This window comes from Eublepharis macularius, chromosome 2 (assembly GCF_028583425.1).
Source record: "Eublepharis macularius isolate TG4126 chromosome 2, MPM_Emac_v1.0, whole genome shotgun sequence".
Lineage (NCBI taxonomy): Eukaryota > Metazoa > Chordata > Lepidosauria > Squamata > Eublepharidae > Eublepharis > Eublepharis macularius.
In genome coordinates, this window is record NC_072791.1 from 184,093,672 (window position 1) to 184,107,276 (window position 13,605).

General features: G+C 38.3%; 1 protein-coding gene across 3 annotated transcripts in view; it reads left to right on the forward strand.

Annotated features, from left to right (window-relative positions):
• Positions 1–13,605, forward strand: part of MBD5 (methyl-CpG binding domain protein 5) — a 198,807-nt gene that overhangs the window by 47,468 nt on the left and 137,734 nt on the right. For all 3 annotated transcript variants that reach the window (XM_054971421.1, XM_054971422.1, XM_054971423.1), the window contains exon 2: positions 12,087–12,185. The gene's annotated coding sequence lies outside the window, so the exon portion shown is untranslated. The remainder of the gene's footprint in view (positions 1–12,086; positions 12,186–13,605) is intronic.

Sequence of the window (13,605 nt, forward strand, 5' to 3'; positions counted from 1 at the left end):
GTAAAACCAAGATGCCTACATTTCCCATCAAAACTTGAGGGAAGCTGACAAGTGTCCAACCTGTGTCAGGCGTCACTTGTAACTTGGCTCTGAGTATCCTGAGATCTGCTCACTTTTCTGGCTTTAGAAAGTTAATATCTTAGATATGAATTCCTTGGAATGTCTCTTACTCCTGAAACCCCCAAATGCTTTGTTTTTAGCGTGAAAAATACATTTTAAAAAGAATTTCCCTTTTTGATTTAAAATGCAATATGAAAAAAGTAGATTTTCTATTTATCTGACTACTGCTATCCTGGAGCGTGAGAGGTATTAGTTTCTACTCATTTTTTCGAGAGAATGAAATGGGAATCAAATGGTTACTTGAAAATACTGCTGTAAGTGTTGAGCAACTGAAGATTTATTCATATTTATTGTGGAGGGCTAGAAGTAAATAATGCTGCAAATTGCACAACTGTTATAAAGAACCTGAGAGCTAATCAGTTTTACAACCAAATATAGGTTTATGTGATTGATGTGCTTTAGGTGGGTGTGTCAGACAGAGCTGGTTCCAGCTCCATCTATCCCAGAAAACAGCTAACAGAACCTGATGGAATGCTGGGCTAGTCACAGTTGAGAGTCCATTGGAAGCGAGTTACCAGGTGAGGGGAGGGTTTTTCGAAGCTGTTGAGGAGAAGCAGCAGAGATATAGCTGGTTGGTAACTCCTGATTTATGTTGCAACATTCCCTGTTTAACCACAATTTATCTTTGAGTTTTTAAATCATTCACTCCAGTGTCCCATGTTGTAAATAAAAGTTATTCTTATGGTTTAACCCCGGCTGGATTGAAGTTGTTGGCTGAGAGGAATTAAAATACACACACAAACCTCAAACACTCTGGTCACAACAAATGAGCCAAACTTAATAAATGCTGGCAGTGTTTATAGGGAAAGTAAACATTGAGTTCCTTTTCCCCGGTAGTTCTGACCAGTAGATGAGTGAGGGGAAAGAAATACAGGAAACTGGCTGCCTGTCTGGTGGAGCCTCTGGGAAGAGGAGAGTGGGGACCCAATGTGGATTTGGGTCAGGGCTCTCTGCTTGATAAATAGAGGTTAGACAGGTGGCAGGTTGTGACTGTCCTTAACTGCCTGTGAAGCCCCAAACCTGAGAAAGGGAGGTTTATTGTTGGTGGCAGTATGGAAAGGTGTTACAGTGGGCAACTGTAAATTTTCCCAAAGGGCATCCATTCTACAGTACCCCAGCACAAAACACATCTGTTTTTTTTTTAAGTTGAGTGTTTTTTGTGTGTGTTGGAACCACAAAAGATCTGGGTGATCCAGATTTCAGTGATACCAAAAAAAATCTGTATCCCTGAAATCCGTGTCAGATTCTGTAATCCGATTAGAATGCAGAATGTATCTGGCCATTATTCCCTATGGAGAGTAACGGAGGAAATTATCCAGGGAGCTGGGAGGGTCATTTTTCAATGCCACCAAATTTGCAGGGAACCTACCTCTGCCTTTCCACTAAAGACCCTTTAAGTTTCAGACAGATTGGACCCTAAGGTCCAATTCCATAGGCCCTTGAACAAGCTGCTGCTAGCCACTCTCCATTGTTTCTCATGGGAAAACATTTCCAAGGCTTTCCAGGCAAAGGGAAACCTTAAGCAAAGACAACCCTGGCCAATAGCCAGTCCCACATGCAAGTTCCACTCCCATGCAAGCTGAACCAACAAAGCCCAACAGAACCAAAATGAAGCAAGGGAACCGTTGCCACACCAGAGAATCCTCCCAAACTGAAGCAGGAGGATGCTGCTCCTTGCCAGAGCCACAAAGTTTAAAAGACAACCAGTGGCAGCTTGAAAGGCTGTTTTGGAGTTCAGGCAGGCTGGAGGAGGGGAACGGGATGGGAATCCTTTCTCCCCTCCCCCCCCCCCCCAGCCTCGCACTGCTCTCATGCTGCAGCATGGACTTTCACACCATCACCCTCTCTTACTTGCATCATCATTCCTCTTCTGCTGTGGCTGAATAATCCAGCCCAGCAGTGTTCGGTTTCCCAGATCCAGTCCAGACTTCTCTAATGTGATCGGAAATAATTGGATTATGCCAAATCAGCATAAATCCAGCTATAGAACTAGGTCATGAATCCCGGATCGCACACCCCTAGTTTCTTTTCTGTTTGGTTGTAGGCTAGCGCAGCTACTCTATCAGAGATCAGTCTATAGTTCAAGGCAGTGTTAACAATACCTGGTGATATCAGCAGGTCTGTCACACTGACAGGGAATCACACCTTAACCTACGTGTTTCAGAGGGCAACAAGATTTCTTGAGTAGATCATCAACTGATACCTTAAATATTATAGACAATTTCACAGCAAGGTGTTACATGGCATGATGCAAGCTAATGTTTAGCTTTTTTTCATTGATGATATATCTCTTGCCTCTAAAATGTCCCTGTCTGTCCATTGGAGGAGTGCTTTATTGTATTGCATTGGCAAATTCAACTTGTAAACTGAATTGTCAACTCTTAACATTTTTAGAAATAGGTAAAGTGAGATGAGCCAAAGGAGAGGTGTGACCGGACAGCTGCTCAATATGGAGATTTTTTTAAAATTCTGAATTAATTACCTTTGTTATTTCCACCTGGAACCAATGCACAAAATATACCATTATTCTCAGTTTCTAATTCAAGTAGTTAACCTACATGACATTATCATTAGGGCAAGGTTGTTTTCAACATTGTGGAGTGCAAGGGTATTCAGTGTATTTCAGCTGCAGCTGAGCATTTACTCTGAAAAAGAATGGTCAATTAATCACTCAAATATTAGTTAAAAGTTCTCTGTTTAATAAAATGATAGTGCTCAGGTAAGAATAACACAGAAACAATGCCAAGATAATCAACAGGAGATATAGTTATCAAACTTAGCATAATTGGTTTGAATTTTAACATTTAGAAAAAATGGAAATGTAAAATATTTCTAGCCTTCTTATAAGAGTTAAAGTTGTGTAGGACCCAAAGCACTGCCAGTGTCATGAACCTGGTGCAGTGGAATTCCTACACACACACACACCTTCAGCTGTACTCTACTGTGGCCTGCCTCAACATTCTGTCTTCCTGGTGATCAGGCACACCATGGAGGGGGCAAAGTGAAGGTCTGCAGTGGGAGTGGTTTGACAAAAATTACCCTTCCTTTCTCCGTTCCTGATGGAATGGCACCTTTGGATCTAACCCTTCATTTATGGGGAGAAATAGTCTCAGTGATGTAAAAACAAGTAGTACATTTTGCTGAAATTAACTGGCAATTTAGAAAAGTCATTCAAATGTATTTGTAGTAATAGTAGTTGGTTATCCTCTCAAAAGGAGCAGGACATATTACCATATAGCCAAGTATACAGACTGTACATGTATGCCATACAAATGTACAGTAAGACATCCATATAGGTTAGTCAGCATTTGCCTTTGAACATGAAATGATTTTAGAATGATGAGGGAAAACATTTATAGACCTTGCCAAGAGGTAGTATAACAGAGTAAGACTGTTGGTGACTTTCAGATGTATGTGTATTTTCTGTATGTGTGTCTGTTATGTGCTATCAAGCAGCTTCTGACTTATAGTGACCCTATGAATCAACCATCTCCAAAACATCCTATAATTAACAGCCTTGCCTGGACCTTGTAAACTGGAGGGTGTGACTTCCTTTATTGAATCAAGCCATCTCATTATGGGTCTTCCTCTTCTCCTGCTGTCTTCTACCATTCCTAGCATTATTGTCTTTGTGTATTTTCTGAGCATGCTAGAACACTTGATGAAACTTGGACAAAGTCAGTCATCAGTTAATATTGTTTGTAGGTCTTCTCAGTCCTCATTACAGCTAAGATTGGTTGCCATGGTGTTATATTGGAAAAATCAAGTTGCATAGTGCTTTTTTAGTATCTAATACAAGATCCATCCTTAAATGTATGGAGTAGCAGAACTGGTTTTTACAGCTGTGTGCAGTTTTGAAGGCACCAAGAAATATTAGAAGCTGTAACTTTTATATAATTCTTTACCTTAAATGTTTTCAGTTGCTTAGATTATGTTGACTTACTATGTTAGGTTAAATCTTTAATTCACTTTAATGGGCAGTTCAGCAATCATTTAGATAAGTGTTAGCACAATTGAAATCACTAGAATTGCGTAAGTGGTTATGAAACTACCCACTCCCTAATTGGGCGTCTATTCTGTTTTAATAATTACTGCATTCAGTCTGCTTTGAAACAATTTCCACTTAGCTCAACACTTCCTCCCTCAATATGTAGTGATATGCTATTCTAGAAGTTATGGCGATTCTTAAGACAAACGAGTGTTGTTGTTGTTTTAACCACACTTGTTACATGATCTGCCAACATCACACCAAACCTTCAATTGCAACACTTGATGCTTGGGCCCTGTCAGTGCTCCATCTGGTGAAGGCAACTTGAATGATATCCACATGGGTTCACAAAAGAGAATGAGCATATTAAAGAGCTGACTAATTTGTCTTGAGGGGAGAATTTCCCTTTTTCTCCCAAATGGCGTAATCAGTGATATATCCTGTGCAGCTGGGCAAGGATTAAACTGATTAAGCTTTTTGCATACAGAATGCTCCCTGAACCAGTCCCTATTATCTGTGCCCAGAAGACCAATAATTTATTACCAACTGGGTCCTGCCTAGAGGATATAAGTGACAGGTGAAGTGATCTCCTCTTGCTGTTGAGAATAAGCCATGGGTGTGCCTTAGACTTCCTTAAAACCTTTCATTTATCATTCTCTCTCATGGCCCTCAGGTTATTACGACATGCAATCCCGTGACAGTTGGCCTGCAAATCCACTAATTGCAGGCTAGTACAACAGAGTTCCTGTTATGTGGTCTATCAGTCTGCCAAAGGCTACATTTAAAAGGGTTCTTGAAAAACGAGAACATACAGTTGTTTTCTCTCATTGTGTTGCTGCAATATGGTGTTGGGCTATAGCTTTGCAGAGAAGTTCTTCATATGCATTTGATTTGTGAATGACTCAGTCTGAAGTCTGTAGACTGAATAGATCTGTCTGTTGCTGCCTTAGAACTCATTCTTGAATGAATTAAAACTGATATGCGAATATCACAGTGACTTGCTCTTTTTCTCATGTTCAAGATACTGGTAAAAATAAATCCAATGTTCCCTAGATTCCAATGATTGCAGAAAAATTGTAGCAGTTCATATTCAGAACTTGATGTGATTTCCCCTATTTTTAAAATTGTAAATAGCTAGTATTAATGTCCAGCAATTGGTAAGAAAAAGTTAAGAGAAGTGACTGGAATCCATGAAAGAGAGGAAATACTTGTCCAAGGCTTGGAAGCCTTGAATTCTGGAGATTATTTGAGAATGATGGGTGGGAGAAATAAATGAGGTACAGTTACCTGGTTATTCTGTTCCAAGTACTAGATGTTATATGCAGGAAACTCAAAATTTTTTTATCCAGTTCATAGTTCTGTAAGGAGAAAAACATTAACTCTTCTGATTAAGCAAGCTAAAATTTAGTTTAACCACCTTGAGTCAAGAGGAAAGATGGGGTTTAAATATTTTAATAATTTATCAGTTCATATACCGCAGTTGCAAGCATTATAGTGTTGAATATGACTTCCTTACTGAGCTTGTATATCAGTGTATTGGTTTATGTGTCTCAAAAAAAATATTTGCCATATATGTTTTGCTACTACAGCAGATTGTGAATGGAATAGATTTTGGTGTTTTTCAGGGCTTTTAGAAATTTAAATGTGCAAATTGCCCATTGTTTCCCTTCTCAGCAAGAGGGAGGAGGGAACTTTTATCATTCATATTCTAGAAAGGTACAAGCTTTTTAATTATTTGAAATGTTTTCCTCAAGGGAATGTCCTCTTCATTGCAGATATTCAAATAGATATTTGTACAGACAGAAATTGTTTGACTGACTCTTCATTAAATAGTTAACTCTCATGAGATCTTTCTATGGTTCAACAAATAGCAAAAATAATAATTATTCAATTGGTTATATGTAATACTCACAAAAATAAATATTGTTTTAAAAAGGCTGAATGACTGGATTTGAGCATAGGATGTCAATGCTTACCAGGAATCATTACCTCAGCTCAATAAATTGAGCTTCTCAACAGTTGTAAACATAAAAATCTGCAGGGTTCTGGGAAGTCATTCTGGACTCCTGATACAGTGCAGGTCATGACTGCAATATGCCGATAACGGCGTATGCCATTGTCGTAACACAATCAAAGTCTCATCTTCTAAAATGTCAGCATGTATTTAAGAATTGCTTCTTCCCAAGATGATTTTCATACATCTTTTGCCCTCATCATGTATGCAAACTAATAAAAAAGTACTTAGTACATAAAAGCTATTCTTAATGGTTTTGTATGTGTAAGTCTCAGTCTCAGTAAAATTCTGCTGATTTTAAGAGCAGTTGTGTGAAGGGTAAACTGCTTAGTCCATAGCTCAGTAATACAGAACTTTGTCTCACCTGGGAAGCTGACAGTTTTGTGCAATGACACAAAAGTGTTTAAATAATCTCTAGACTGCCACTGCCTGAGGAAACCCCTTCATGAAAGAAGTTTAGTTGTAGTGTGAGTCTTCTAAGCTCAGGACTCTGTACCCTGTACTCAGGAGGACTCTCAACCCTATTGTATTAAAAACTTACTTTCTTTTTGTAATGAACTGTAGTCTTCCAAATAAGAAGAAACTTTCAGCATGTTGCAGCAAGATTTTTGTTATACTCATAACCTGATATATCAAGTAAAGAGTCTGCAGCGTTCATGGCTGTGCTTGGTGATTGTTGATAGCTTCATATATGACTTGAATGAGTGATTGATGATGCAAACCTGGGAAGCTTGGCAAATAGTCTATAAAAATGAAGAAGTAATCAGCTAGCAAAAGAATAACATTCAGCAAGAAAAAATGTAAAATGTTACAGTGGATGAACTAAATGCACCAGTCTCAGATGAGAGAAAATTAGCTAAGCAATAACCTATCCAAGAAAGAATTATGATGGCCAGCAAACTGATCTCAAGCCAAAGATATGATGCAGCCTGTATCATATTTGCCACTTTGGGTTGTATGAGCAACCGTATTGTTTCCAAGGAAGTAATATGATAAAGGCATATGAGGTGAGGGGAATGAACTGGCTTTGTTCAAGCTATAGAAAAAGTGGAATACTTTGACAGTTTTCAAAAACTAGAGTGCCAAAAATGATGGGGCTGCTACGGGCTGCTCTAATAATCTGAAGATACAAGAAGCAGCAGCAGCTGTAAACTACAGAGAAGGTTTAGATTATTCATTACAAAGAACTTTATATAATGATCCACTCGACATCTGAATAAACTGCCTAGAGAAGATGAAGGATCTCTTTCTTTGGAAGATGAAAGTGTTTGTCAGGAATAAGGCATCCTGTTTGGGGAGACTTGTTTGGATGAGATAATTTTCCAACTCTGTTCTTCTGAGCTCTAAAGAGAAAGGGAACACATGCACAACTAAGGATTGTATGTGAAAGATAAGAAGGGGTTTGGAACAATGAATACATGTGTAAATCTGGTTCCCTCCCTTCTCTCTTTTGGGCTTTAAAGTAGCTGGGAAGAACATATAGGTAAGAAAGTAATAGCAATTATATAGAAGATTGAAAGAGAGATCCCATTTACAGTAAACTGGGTCCAGTCTCCGCTTGGTTTTCTAAACCTTTGCAGACCACAGTACAAACTATTCTTCTCCTGCCTAATTATACATTTAAAGATTTGTCTTTTTTGTGAAAATTTTGGATTACTGTTGCTGCACCAACATCTTGAACATGAACACACACACACACACACAGTCCTGGAAAAACTGGAAAAATCTATATTCTGCAGCCAGATTCCAGATTATCTACTCATGTTTCTATACTGTAATTGATTTTTTGCTAATTTGTAGTTGTTAACTGTATGATTACTTTATTTATGATAGTACCCATTTTCCATGCATGATACAATTATGTAGTACTTGTCTTCAGTTAAGATTTGGATTTCTACAAATGGGGACCCATAAGGAGTTGTGAGGGCATCTCATTACCCCTGCCCCTCCATAGCCTCTCCCTATTTTCCTGCTTCTTTCTTTCCTCACCATTGCCTCCCCCTGTTTCCATCATTCCCCCTTCCTCCATTTCCTTTCCCCTATGGCCTAGCTGCATAATGCCGGCTGAGCTGAGCCTAGTTGCATGGTGCAGAACCTGCAAGGAACTTGGGGGAAGGATACTTCACTTTTTCCTGTATCCCTTTCCCCATACTATTTCCTCTTTCCCTTATCCTTGCAGCCTTTATATGCTCACCTTTCCCTACATTCTTCTCTCTTGAAAACCCACTAAACAACATACCTTTTTATTTGCCCCTCATCTTCATCTATATTTATTAATTTACTTCATTTATATGCTGCCTTTCTCCACCATGGAGTCCCAAAGCTGCTTTTGGGTTGGAAAAATCAAAGGCATAATTATAGGATGGCGGAGACTTGTCTTGGCAGTAGTACATGTGAAAAGCATCTAGGGGGTCTTAATACATCATACACTGAACATGAATCAGCTGTGTGATGCAGTAACTAAAAAGGCAAGTGCAATTTTAGGCTTTATCAACAGAAGTATAGTGTCAAGATCAAGTGAAGTGATGGTATTGCTTTACTCTGCTCTGGTTATACCTCACGTGGAGTACTGTATTCAGCTATGGGCACCACAGTTTAAGAAGACTGTTTAAAAGGTGGGACGTATCCAAAGAAGGACAACACAAATGGTGAGGGGTCTGGAAACCAAGGAAAATTTGAGCTGGGTATATTGATCCTGGAGAGGAGATGATTGAGAGGTGATATGAGAGCCCTTTTCTGGTATTTGAAAGGCTGTCGCATAGAGGATGGATCGGAGTTGTTTTCTGTTGACCCACAGGGTGGACCAGAACCAACAGGTTAAAATTAAAGCAAAAGAGCTTTCAGCTAAACATCAGGAAGAACTTCCTGACGGAGTGGTTTCTCAGGGGAACGGGCTTCCTCCGGTGGGCTCTTCTTCCTTGGAGGTATTTAAGACAAGGCTTGATGGCCACCTGATATCAGTGATGGTTTTTTGACTCAATATGAATGTACACAGGTCGGGAGAGGGAAGGCGTGAAGGGATTAGCCAATGCCAGGCTCTCATGGCCCTTTCTTGCAATGGGACTGAACATTTCAATAAAAAGCCAGAGACACCCATGCACACAGAGCTCTTCTGTGTAAATGCTGTTTGGTATTTTTTTTTCTTCTGGCTGCACTTATTGGGACGCTGATCTGCAGGCATGGTGGATAAAAATCAATGTTTTTTTAAAAAAATAAAAATGGATTTTTTTAAATTTAAATTGGATTTTTAAAATTTAAATCAGATTTTGTTTGATAAAATGCTTTTAGAGGAAAAATCAGTTGAGATACTTTATAGCAGAAAGGTTTTTCATTATTAAATAAAGATTAATTTTTATGTAGTATATTCATGCAGTATTTAAAGAATTTTGTAAATGAATTCTATTAATTCATTCATTAGGGCCCCAATATCATGCTTTCTCAGTGTTTTCTGTAAGATTATTTTGAATAATTTTTCTGTGTAGAGAATGGTTTTGCAGTTCTCAAAACTGTGAAGTTGTGTCTGCAATGATAGCATGCCTCTTTTTAACAGCAAAAATATTTTTAAATAAACATTTAGCGTCGAGAAAGATTTGCAGAGGAACAATAGTATTGAGGTGTCTGTGTACACAGAATCAACTCCTAACCTCTTAAGTGCTACGTTTCAAGAAGTTCTATGAATAGAAGATTGTTTGAGTGGAATAGATCTGGATAAGAAGGAGATATTAAGAGCTAAGTGAGAGGAAGAAAGGGCAAGCAGTACAAATGAAAATGAAACTTTTTGAGCAGAATACTCCAGAGAAGTCTTGAGATTGTAGCCTGAGATTTATCATATTGTTCTCTACCTTGAAGAGAAAAACTATAATGTCAGTAGACCGTAAAAGAGATTCAGTTTGGGTATATTTTTGTTTAACCATATTAGTTAACAAACATGGAAGTTTAAGCAAATACAAGAATACATTTCCTTAAAATGTTATTGATTCAGTGCAATGAAACAATTTAAATGGTTATTATTGTTGTTAATGATTATTTTTCTCTTTCCAATAAAGTACAGCAGTAATGTTTTCTAATATAACTGTAAAACTAACCTGCAAAGTTATTGTTCTAAAAATGAAACCTTCATCTGGGTTGCAAATATCAAAGTTAAAACAACCAGCAAGAATGAGTACTTGTGATGAAAATCATGCTTTAAATCAAGTCTTACTAACTAGAGATTTAAATCATGATTAAATTAAATCTACCCTGTCTGGAGGACCCCCAATCTTCTCCTCGACTCTTGGGGTAAAGGTGCTGCTGCTAGAAGGAGGCTGAAAAACCACTATGCATATCACTTTGGGTACTGGACCAAGTATTTGAGCATCCTTTTAATGTTCTCCTCATTTTAATTAAGAGAAGGTTCTCTTTATGTGGAAAAATTTGCCAGGTAGTTTACAATCTAAGTACCATATAAGGAATATTTTTTTGCAGTAAGAGTTTTTTTCTTTGTGCTACAAGGTGTGTTCTGTTGGGACATAGGGTTTTCAGTTTCCTAAGTATATATTGGATGTTGGCATGCTCTTCAAATATAGAAGCATAGGCCACTCACAATAAGTCACCAAACTGTTAGCAGGCCTGTGATGATGACTGACCCTTTATTCCTGAGGCTACAGGATCTGTTCCAGAAGGGCCACAGTCAGGCTTTCTCCTTGGCCACACCACTGATCTGGCCCATCTCTAGGTGAATCAACACTATTACTGACCACAGTGAACAAAACTAGAGAACCTGACTAAAAGATAGGTAGAGACAAAATTTATTCTAAAGTGGTGAAATAGTTATACTTCTGATGCTTATTATTTTTATTAAAGTCCAAGTCTACTGCCTTAATATTTTATTTAGATTTTTTAGAGTACTTTAAAACTCTTGCAGCATTAAGTCGACCACTCGATAACACTTAAACTTCTGTATGTGTATCAAGTATTATTAGTATTATTTATATTAGCATGTTTGTAAGGTTGGGTTAATAGAATGAGTATCAAAGTATTAACTAACAAAGCAGGTAGTCTGAAATCATTTTGAGGCTGCAATAGTATCACTTTAGCCAATGAAGTTCTGCTTTGTGCCTTACGTTATTCTTTTTCACGTAAATTATGTTTTCATTAATCTGCAGTACATCGGAAAATAGGCTGGCTATCAAACAGAAGAGGCAAGTAGATTATAGCTGAATTGACAATTGGCAGCTAACTGGTATGCAGTTAAGTTTTAGTTAGAATTCTTTCAGTACAATCCTATGCAGAGTGACTCCAGTCCTAGCCTACTGATTAGAAGGCTTGGACTTCTAACTTGGAGTAACTTTGCATAGATAGGATATTAGCATTGTTGGTTGGTTGGTTGGTTGGTTGGTTGGTTGTTTTCAAAAAGAGTTGTAGCCAAAGGTGTCCTCTTGTATGCAGAAGAGTATCTTCCACTGCTGGAAGAGCTCTTTTGTAGTTTTTGCTAGTGTTCCACAAGAAAGCTAAATCATAAGAGGCTATTGCACTTGCACAAAGAGTTGAGCAGTTTGCTGCTGAAGCATGAAACTATGGAACCTACATACTGTGTGTGCTGTGCAAACTCCTTGCTCAAACATTTGTGCAACTGCCCTTGCACAAGCCTTCCTTCCTTCCTAAATATTTATAATGCCACCTTTCCATCCAAAATTTAAAAATATTTCATGCAAAATAAATCTCTTCTGTGAAATAGTCTTTCTAGAATAGGAATAAAAGTACTAAAGTGTGTAAGAAATTCACGACCAATCTATATTTTAGTGAATTTGTTTTGGACATTGTGTTAAAAATTTCCTACCTTTTTTTAAAAAAAGAAGTAATAGGACCATAAATTAGCTCGCAACAGACCAAATGTTTATAAACCATGAAATACTAATTGTTTCCATAAGAATGGTGGTTGCATGACTCATATTATAACTAACCTAAATTTTAACTGTTTTTCAGGTTATCATGGACAGCCTGTATTGTTGGATGATCATAATTGTTGAAAATGATACTTTTTTCAAAGACAACTTTTAAAATTGAAGATTTTACACACAAAAGGTAATGAAATCTGATCTGGCAAACATACTGTTATACTATAAATATGTGTTACTTCGGTACATTAAATACTAGCACCAGTTTGTAAATATCTGCATATTTGCATTCCAAGTGTGTTGGTGTGAGCATGAATATAGATTTGAACTCTGGCCTAAAGTGTATTTCATTGGGTGGTATGTGCCAGTTTTTCTAATATTGGTGTTTTCTTCTGTGCAAGAATGAGTCAAATAAACATGTTTCAGATTAAATTAACCTAGAGATCTTTCTTGTAAGATTTGACATGTAGGCCACATTTTCTTTAACTTGCTACAAAGAGCAATTTTACATCTATGTCAGTTCAACACTCTGTACCTCCCTGATCCTTCCTCCCACTCTTTATCTTTTAATATACGATTGCTGAAAAGAATATCAATTCTAACCTCTAAAACAGACTCTAAATGTTAGTGTGTGTTGTCCCTAAGCCAGCTGAATAAAGAAATGTACTGCAAAAATTGATATATAGCACAGAATATGACACATTCTGAGGATCTCATCTTCACATTTAAAAAATTGACCCTATATTTGCTTTAATGAACTTGAAGGTGTGTGAGAGTTACCTAAAAAAGAAGAGAAGCAGGGCTTCTTGTGGTCATAGGATGCAGTGATGATAGCCACTGTTTCTTAGTTTTCTCTTTCTGGCTGTGGTCATAGCACTCTTCCTTCACTGTCTTTATTGCTAAGCGCAAAAGAGTTTGTAAACCTGTTCAGGTTCAGAATCTTTGCATTATTTTGGTCATATTTGAGCATCACTTTACAGTATGGTCATTTTGCCACAAAAATACATACATACTACCCTGCATTTAGTTTTGATTGTCATGGTGTTATCCAGTTTGTTGACAGAGATAAGCCTTGGAGAATTTGCCTGAATATGAAAGAGCCTTGTAATTTACAAGTGACATTGAGGAACTCTCAGAGGCATTTTTTTCCTGAAAGCTCTAGTCATTCATAGTTCCAGGGTCCTCCCTATGTGTCCCTTACTACATTGAGTCAACTTCCTCCCACCATCCCCAACCCCACCTACTTTGTGAATTCTGTTACAAGTGGATAATGGTAGCCAATAGGGGTGTGCAGCCCGAAAATATTTGGGTTTCCCGCTTATCCGAAGCAGGGAAAAAATTGGGAAATAGCATAATTCCGAAGCGGCAAGCCACTTTGGAATTATGCTATTTTACTCGCTTCAGTATGCTCCATAAATATTCGGAGCATACATACAACTCCCTCCCCCCCACCTCCCACCCCCGCTGGGGAACTCCTCCCCCCCGGGCAACCCCTCCCCCCACCCACTTGCCTGGTTGCAGGAAGAGCGGGAGAGACATCAGCTGGGCAGCAGGGTTGCCGCCGCTGTGCCGGTAGTGGCAGCAGCCTGGAGCCCTCTGCCGCTGCA